General features: G+C 49.6%; 2 non-coding genes across 2 annotated transcripts; one reads left to right on the forward strand and one right to left on the reverse strand.

The window, feature by feature from the left end:
• The first annotated feature begins 269 nt into the window (after positions 1–269).
• Positions 270–433, forward strand: LOC132248011 (U1 spliceosomal RNA). Its single transcript, XR_009459370.1, has one exon. It is a non-coding gene; the product is annotated as a U1 spliceosomal RNA (small nuclear RNA).
• Positions 434–8,673: 8,240 nt separating this feature from the next.
• LOC132248022 (U1 spliceosomal RNA) lies at positions 8,674–8,837 on the reverse strand. The gene has a single exon (XR_009459377.1). It is a non-coding gene; the product is annotated as a U1 spliceosomal RNA (small nuclear RNA).
• Positions 8,838–9,653: the final 816 nt, after the last annotated feature.

Genomic DNA, 9,653 nt, shown 5'->3' on the forward strand with positions numbered 1-9,653 from the left:
GGGCGGGCAGAGCGCTGGGCGGGAAGTAGGCGGCCCTATGTAGATAGCGGGAGGAGTGGGCGGGGCGCACAGCAGGGCCTAGTGGGAGTGGGGCGCCGAGTGCGCTTGCGCGGGGCAGAGCAGGCAATTAAGGCGGGAAATTGAGCGAGGACGGAGCAGCATCCATACTAGAGAGAAGGGATTTATGGCAATAACTGCGGATTTATGAACTCGCCGTGGTTTGCAGTGACAGGCCGTGGAGGCGGGCCTTGGTGCCGGCCAAACACAGCATACTTACCTGGCAGGGGTATACCATGCTCACGTATGTGGTCTACCCAGGGTGAGGCTTGACCCCTAGCACTCCGGGCTTGCTGACCTCTGCGATTTTCCGAAAAACGGAAAACTCGACTGCGTAATTTCTGGTAGTGGGGGACTGCGTGCGCGCTCTCCCCTGGTCTCATTGGTTAAAAGCAGAACTTGTAATTTCTACAGTAGTCATCCTACATAAAAAGAGGCAATGGGACAAATGACTCCAGGAACAAGCTCTCTCGCCACAAAGCAACAACACCAACACCTTATGACCTTCCAACCTCAGACTTGATGAAACTGCAAGCAGCAACCAACCCACAAATATTATCAATCTCTCCACACACACGCTTACCAAAACTGAAAAATCTGTCCTTTCTAAAGGCCTAAATTTCTGTCCAGAAAAATACCCTAATAAAATACTTCAATGTGGAGAACTAGAAGAATTCTTCCGACGCCTGCGCCTCAAGGAATATTTCCACCACCAAACTGAACCCACTCCCAACGACAACTCATCCTCTGACAACATTCAAGAAAAGATCAATGCCAAAAAACCCAAAAAAACATCAGATTGGACACCTCGCAGTGGACGAAACCCTAACCTTGACCGCTACATTGACTACTTGAGGGAAAGAACGAACAATGAAATAATCAGCAACACGCGCCACCACCACAACCTCTCTCTGCCAGAGAAAAAGGCCATTGAATCTCTAAGATCTAACCACCAAATAGTAATAAAACCAGCAGATAAAGGAGGAGCCATAGTCATCCTAAACCGTGAGGATTACATACAGGAAGCCAACAGACAGCTCTCTGACACCCCCTACTACAAAGAACTACAGGAAGATCCTACTCCCCTTTTCACCAAAAAACTCAACAATACCATCAAATCATTTCCACCAAGATTACAAGAAAAACTACAGACCTTGATCCCCCCGCTACCTAACCCAGGGACTTTTTACATGCTCCCTAAAATCCACAAACAAGGGAACCCTGGCAGACCTATCATATCCAACCATGGGACCCTAACTGAAGAAATATCAGGTTTTCTTGAATCCATCCTAAAACCGCTCGTCACCCACAGAGCAAGTTTTGTCCAAGACACCACAGACTTGCTACGGAAACTTAAACACATAGACCACCTTCCCAGCAACACACTCCTAGCCACCATGGACGTTACCAGCCTATACACAAACATCCCACACCAGGATGGCATCCACGCCTGCCTTACATATCTACGGGAACAAGATTACAACCCAGAATACAGACCCAAAGACATCACTGAGCTTATACACTTCACCCTCACACACAACAATTTCGCTTTTAATAACCAACACTTCCTCCAGATGATGGGAACAGCTATGGGCACTAAAATGGCCTCACAGTATGCCAACCTTTTTATGAGCCACCTGGAAGAAGACTTCCTCAAGAACTGCACCTGCAAACCCTTGCTATATTTAAGATATATCTATGACATCTTCATCATTTGGACTGAAAATGTACAATCTCAGATTGAGTTCCATCAGAAATTCAACAATCGTCATCCCTCCATCCAACGTTCTCTCGAATACTCCAGCACCAACAGCTCCTTTTTAGACACGATGATCAGGATCCAGAATGATAAAGTACAGACCCCGTTATACAAGAAACACAGAGACCAACATGCATATCTGCACAGAACCAGCAACCACCCCACATGCACCAAGAAAGCTGTGATATACAGCCAAGCCCTCAGATCCCACCGAATTTGTGCTGAAGAGAACACCTGGGATCGCCACCTCACCAAAGGGTGAAGCATTTTTGGAACATAAACGAGCTACAAAATGAAGCTCCAAAGACCCTGACAAATCACCATGAGATGCAGGAGGTGATTAGAGCAAGGGAGAGACTATTGCTCATGGATGTACACCCTGGGGACAGCTGCCAGGCCATGGGAACAAATCCTTCCCAGGGACCTGCAGAACGATGGCAGGGATTTGAACTGGCAGGTGGCATCCAGCACTCCCCGTGTGAGCGCTGAGATGCAGAGACCCGGGAGTCCCACTGGACTGACCCAGGCGAACCTGGTGGTGAGAGGAGGAAACAGTCGACCACATCCTCTGGAGCTGCCCGTACAACAGGGAGGTGTCAGAAAGAGTCAGCAAACTCCTCCAGATGGTGACAGGGGTCGAAATCCTAACCAGAGAGGCAGTGCGGTTCAGCCACCTGTCCAAGCACAAGGGACCCAACAGCTCACTTCAGCCAGTTCATCTCGTGCTTCAGGAAAACCCTGAGGAAGACCAGGAACCTGCTCATGTACAGGCACATCAACCACCCAGACAGACTGTGCCAAAATGGGGGTGGGTGAGCTCCAGCTGTACAGACCGGTGGAAGAAGAAAGAATGGCACAGACTGTTCAGGGATGGGACCTCCAGAGAAGAGGAGGATGACGATAAAGAAGAGACCAACGATGAAGATACAGAAGATGAAAACGATGGGAAGGAAGATGATAAGGAAGATGGGGACTTTGGGGGTGGAGGTGTGAAAGGATTGGGGAACAAAACAGAGGGATTATCAAGGGGAATGGGGAGAGGAAGGGGGCATGTGGCGGATTTTTGTGTAATTGTAATGGTTATGGGAGATGGCGATGGCCAAACAGAGGCGTGAGAGTGCAGGTGTGCAGGTGCATTTATTGTAACGGGAATGATAATGGTCAGCTGTAGACATGTGTTACTGTAATTTGCCGTGCCAGTCTCTGGTCAGGTGCTTACTTTTTCCTGACCGGCCGACAACTTCTGCTCCCTTGCGAACCAACAGTTTGGACTGCTACATTCACTCTTAAAGATATTGAGTGTTCTCGCCTGCCACACCTTTGATGTCGAAAAGGAAGATCTTGTCCTTGTCTTCCTTGGTGTCTTTTGGAGTCGCACATAGTGCTGTCAGACCTGGGGCTCCACCTCCCCTACACCCTGCCTCGTGCCAATCTGATGTTTCAAGGTTGTTTCCGGTAAGTATGGTTCCAACCAGTTCTTCTTGATTATTTCTTACCACGATAGTGGCAGACAGAGCGTAAAGTCTCTGTCTTCTACTACAGTGTCCAAATATAGCCCTTCTGCCCTTAACTGCACTTAATCCAACTTAAATCTCCCTTCTCAAGGTAAATGGGGTTTGGGCACCCTGACAAGGGTGCTAATGACTCCTTTTACTCATGGTCTTGCTGCTTTTCTGCCTGTTTTCTTCCAGGGTTGTCGTCTCTCCAGCTCCAGTCTTCCGGCTCTGGCATCCACATCTGCTGCTCCGGTGAGTACACTGGTTCCTCCAGGCCAGCTCCAGTGTATAGCCATCCTGTCTCTCGCTTCCACCAATTGCTCCTGCCGGGGCACTCGTCTCACCGTGCAGTGTCTCATCTCGTAGCAGGATCATTTTTCCTGCCACAGTTACAGATGGTTAAGTGAATTGTGTCGGTCACAAGATGGGATGACAAAAGTTTAGCTGTGTATATGTATTTATTTATATAGAGACAGAGAAGCATATATGTCGCATGGCACCCCGGTGCCCTGCTCCTAGAGAGGAGAAACTGCCAGGGAGCGAGTGAGTACGCCCTGGCCTGACATAACGAGCCCAGCTGAGGGTTGCCCGGGTAATGAGCGCAGCTGCGGGTTGCCGGAGCAACCAAGGGGAACCAGCTGCCTGTAGGAGGCAGGGCCTGGCCCTTATAAAGCTCAGGGCTGAGGCCAGGCTGGCGGTTCCCTGTCAGCAGCCGGAGAGGCAGGAGCTCCCTCAGCCGAGATATGGGGAGAAGCCCGACGGGCAAGTACAGCTCATGATAGCCCTGAGAGGATGGGCACTAGGGTTTAGCCAGGGGGGCTTTAGGTTTGTGTTATAGCCAGGAGGCTTGAGCTTGTTTGACTTTGTTATTACACCCAGAGGCTTGGGTGAGGCTGTAGGGGTTGGAGGAGGCCTCAATTATAGGGACCCCAGAGAGCGTGGGGTGCCCTAGCGCCAAGAGGGTGCATTATTTGCATAGCGCCAGGGAAGGCGCAGCTCGCACTCCAGTTTCGTGAGCGACTGGCGGTGAGGAGTGCGGCCAGTGTGTTGCGGGCACAACCGGTAGGTTGCAGACGGGGGACCGAGACCCCGGATTGCGTGCGGGGTACATAGACCCCAGCCCCAGGGAGAGGGGCGATCTGATTGAGAAGCCCTGTGCGGGCACGGCGAGCCCCAAAGAGGGGGAGCTCCATTGTATATGATTGAGAAGCCCCGTGGGGGCACGGCAAGCCCTAGAGGGGCCATATCGAGGAGCCCGAGACAGGTATAGCGAGCCTGGCCGCAGGCTAGTGCGGCAACACCCCTCAGACCGAGGCAGGGCGCTGCGGTGGCCCCCGAGAAGACAGGGAGTAGCAGCGCGGTGAGCCGGGGTCAGAGAGGGTACCTGTGCGGTTGGCTGGAAGGGCCGGGGCCCTCTAGGGAGTCTCTGAGCGGGACCGCACCATCAGGAGAGTCCCAGTGAGAGGCTGGGTGCGAGAGAGAGAGCCTGGAGTGGGCTACACTTTAGAGGAGGCCCGGGAAGCGGGAGTACAGACCTAACAAGGTCTATTACATCTGCAAGCCTTGGGGCGTGGTATTAGGGGCTGGTAGGAGCCACGCATAGCCCACAAGGCTACGGTGTCCAGGGAACACCCACCATATCGGGAGACCCCCAGGGGGTCCGGAAGAACCGCGGGGACAGAGGTCCCGAGTAGCCGTGCCCAGGGAAGACACAAGGCAGCCTCCCAACATTATATTTACCACCAAAGACGTGGCGGGCGAGAATTAGAGGGTGCCTTGGGCCGGCCTGTACACGGAGCGAGGGACCTTAAGGAGATCACGGCCCTCCGCGAGGACACGCCGTGACAATATATTTTTCTGAAAATAAAAGGGGGAGGGCACACTGTTGGCTCATATTTAGCTTAGTGTCCATTGTGCCCCTAGGTCCTTTTCTGCAGAGCTGCTGCCCAGCCAGTCAGCCCCCAGCCTGCATCAGTGCATAGGGTTGCTCCATCCAAAGCGCAGGATTTTGCACTTGTCCTTATTGAACCTCATGAAATTCCTTTTGGCCCAATCCTCCAATTTGTCCAGGTCACTCTGAGTCCTAGCCCTACCCTCCTGTGTATCTATTGCTCCCCCCAGCTTGGTGTCACCTGCAAACTTGCTGAGGGTGCACTGCGTCCCATCTTCCAGGTCGTTGATGAAAACATTGAACAAAACCAGCCCCAGGTCCGACCCCGGGGGCACTGCACTTGATACCGGCTGCCATCAAGTTAGATGGCAGCCAGATGCCTGTCCAGATGCCAACTAGACATCGAGACTTTGATTGGTACCCTTTGAGCCTGATGTTCCTTTTCAATTTCTGCATATATCCTTGCAGCTGTCATGGACCTTGAGACTATGAAACCGGCAACTTATCAGTCTCATCACTGTATTCAGCTGTGTACAAGTGACTGGCCTCTCTCCCATACTCTGGCCTTCAAGCCCATGATGTGCCTTTGAGGAGGAGATGTCTCTGGTGCGTTGTGTGAGCTGTATAGGTAGGCATGAACTCGCTGACATAATTCGATAAGCCTGGCATATCTTGCGTTCCCTGTTATCTTCGGGTGATGGCATGTTCAGTATCTTTGATTCATCAGGGCCATTTGCAATCTTCCTCCCTTACCTTTTCGACATCAAAGGTGTGGCAGGCGAGAACACTCAATATCTTTAAGAGTGAATGTAGCAGTCCAAACTGTTGGTTCGCAAGGGAGCAGAAGTTGTCGGCCGGTCAGGAAAAAGTAAGCACCTGACCAGAGACTGGCACGGCAAATTACAGTAACACATGTCTACAGCTGACCATTATCATTCCCATTACAATAAATGCACCTGCACACCTGCACTCTCACGCCTCTGTTTGGCCATCGCCATCTCCCATAACCATTACAATTACACAAAAATCCGCCACATGCCCCCTTCCTCTCCCCATTCCCCTTGATAATCCCTCTGTTTTGTTCCCCAATCCTTTCACACCTCCACCCCCAAAGTCCCCATCTTCCTTATCATCTTCCTTCCCATCGTTTTCATCTTCTGTATCTTCATCGTTGGTCTCTTCTTTATCGTCATCCTCCTCTTCTCTGGAGGTCCCATCCCTGAACAGTCTGTGCCATTCTTTCTTCTTCCACCGGTCTGTACAGCTGGAGCTCACCCACCCCCATTTTGGCACAGTCTGTCTGGGTGGTTGATGTGCCTGTACATGAGCAGGTTCCTGGTCTTCCTCAGGGTTTTCCTGAAGCACGAGATGAACTGGCTGAAGTGAGCTGTTGGGTCCCTTGTGCTTGGACAGGTGGCTGAACCGCACTGCCTCTCTGGTTAGGATTTCGACCCCTGTCACCATCTGGAGGAGTTTGCTGACTCTTTCTGACACCTCCCTGTTGTACGGGCAGCTCCAGAGGATGTGGTCGACTGTTTCCTCCTCTCACCACCAGGTTCGCCTGGGTCAGTCCAGTGGGACTCCCGGGTCTCTGCATCTCAGCGCTCACACGGGGAGTGCTGGATGCCACCTGCCAGTTCAAATCCCTGCCATCGTTCTGCAGGTCCCTGGGAAGGATTTGTTCCCATGGCCTGGCAGCTGTCCCCAGGGTGTACATCCATGAGCAATAGTCTCTCCCTTGCTCTAATCACCTCCTGCATCTCATGGTGATTTGTCAGGGTCTTTGGAGCTTCATTTTGTAGCTCGTTTATGTTCCAAAAATGCTTCACCCTTTGGTGAGGTGGCGATCCCAGGTGTTCTCTTCAGCACAAATTCGGTGGGATCTGAGGGCTTGGCTGTATATCACAGCTTTCTTGGTGCATGTGGGGTGGTTGCTGGTTCTGTGCAGATATGCATGTTGGTCTCTGTGTTTCTTGTATAACGGGGTCTGTACTTTATCATTCTGGATCCTGATCATCGTGTCTAAAAAGGAGCTGTTGGTGCTGGAGTATTCGAGAGAACGTTGGATGGAGGGATGACGATTGTTGAATTTCTGATGGAACTCAATCTGAGATTGTACATTTTCAGTCCAAATGATGAAGATGTCATAGATATATCTTAAATATAGCAAGGGTTTGCAGGTGCAGTTCTTGAGGAAGTCTTCTTCCAGGTGGCTCATAAAAAGGTTGGCATACTGTGAGGCCATTTTAGTGCCCATAGCTGTTCCCATCATCTGGAGGAAGTGTTGGTTATTAAAAGCGAAATTGTTGTGTGTGAGGGTGAAGTGTATAAGCTCAGTGATGTCTTTGGGTCTGTATTCTGGGTTGTAATCTTGTTCCCGTAGATATGTAAGGCAGGCGTGGATGCCATCCTGGTGTGGGATGTTTGTGTATAGGCTGGTAACGTCCATGGTGGCTAGGAGTGTGTTGCTGGGAAGGTGGTCTATGTGTTTAAGTTTCCGTAGCAAGTCTGTGGTGTCTTGGACAAAACTTGCTCTGTGGGTGACGAGCGGTTTTAGGATGGATTCAAGAAAACCTGATATTTCTTCAGTTAGGGTCCCATGGTTGGATATGATAGGTCTGCCAGGGTTCCCTTGTTTGTGGATTTTAGGGAGCATGTAAAAAGTCCCTGGGTTAGGTAGCGGGGGGATCAAGGTCTGTAGTTTTTCTTGTAATCTTGGTGGAAATGATTTGATGGTATTGTTGAGTTTTTTGGTGAAAAGGGGAGTAGGATCTTCCTGTAGTTCTTTGTAGTAGGGGGTGTCAGAGAGCTGTCTGTTGGCTTCCTGTATGTAATCCTCACGGTTTAGGATGACTATGGCTCCTCCTTTATCTGCTGGTTTTATTACTATTTGGTGGTTAGATCTTAGAGATTCAATGGCCTTTTTCTCTGGCAGAGAGAGGTTGTGGTGGTGGCGCGTGTTGCTGATTATTTCATTGTTCGTTCTTTCCCTCAAGTAGTCAATGTAGCGGTCAAGGTTAGGGTTTCGTCCACTGCGAGGTGTCCAATCTGATGTTTTTTTGGGTTTTTTGGCATTGATCTTTTCTTGAATGTTGTCAGAGGATGAGTTGTCGTTGGGAGTGGGTTCAGTTTGGTGGTGGAAATATTCCTTGAGGCGCAGGCGTCGGAAGAATTCTTCTAGTTCTCCACATTGAAGTATTTTATTAGGGTATTTTTCTGGACAGAAATTTAGGCCTTTAGAAAGGACAGATTTTTCAGTTTTGGTAAGCGTGTGTGTGGAGAGATTGATAATATTTGTGGGTTGGTTGCTGCTTGCAGTTTCATCAAGTCTGAGGTTGGAAGGTCATAAGGTGTTGGTGTTGTTGCTTTGTGGCGAGAGAGCTTGTTCCTGGAGTCATTTGTCCCATTGCCTCTTTTTATGTAGGATGACTACTGTAGAAATTACAAGTTCTGCTTTTAACCAATGAGACCAGGGGAGAGCGCGCACGCAGTCCCCCACTACCAGAAATTACGCAGTCGAGTTTTCCGTTTTTCGGAAAATCGCAGAGGTCAGCAAGCCCGGAGTGCTAGGGGTCAAGCCTCACCCTGGGTAGACCACATACGTGAGCATGGTATACCCCTGCCAGGTAAGTATGCTGTGTTTGGCCGGCACCAAGGCCCGCCTCCACGGCCTGTCACTGCAAACCACGGCGAGTTCATAAATCCGCAGTTATTGCCATAAATCCCTTCTCTCTAGTATGGATGCTGCTCCGTCCTCGCTCAATTTCCCGCCTTAATTGCCTGCTCTGCCCCGCGCAAGCGCACTCGGCGCCCCACTCCCACTAGGCCCTGCTGTGCGCCCCGCCCACTCCTCCCGCTATCTACATAGGGCCGCCTACTTCCCGCCCAGCGCTCTGCCCGCCCCCTGCCGGCCTAGAACGGCCCGCGCCGGGCGGGGCGGGGCGGGGCGGGGCGGGGGCGCGCTGCCTTGCACCCCTGCGTGCGCCACCTCGTCCTTTTCAACTAACTAAATAGAAATGTAACTGACTAAAATGGACCCAAATAAATGCAACTGAAAGAAAAATGTGCAAAATTCTATATAGACTTGCCAAATTTTGTTTCAATTGTATTTATTTGCAAAATAATGGCAATTTTAATTAAGTTGCAATTTTATTTAGCTGCAGAAATATATATATATATATATATATATATATATATATATATATATACACACTTAGTTGCAAAAGAATTGCAATTTTTATTTATTTGTCAATGTATTTATTTGCAAAATTATATAGCTATAATATGTAATATACATTATCTACATAATATATAAAATATATATAATATATATCATAATCTTATATTTTATATATATAATATTATATTTTATAAATATAAAATATAATTTTGCACATTTTTATTTCAATTTTATTTATTTCGGTACATTTTATAGATTCATAGATGTTAG

This window comes from Alligator mississippiensis, chromosome 1 (assembly GCF_030867095.1).
Source record: "Alligator mississippiensis isolate rAllMis1 chromosome 1, rAllMis1, whole genome shotgun sequence".
In the NCBI taxonomy this organism is placed as follows: domain Eukaryota; kingdom Metazoa; phylum Chordata; order Crocodylia; family Alligatoridae; genus Alligator; species Alligator mississippiensis.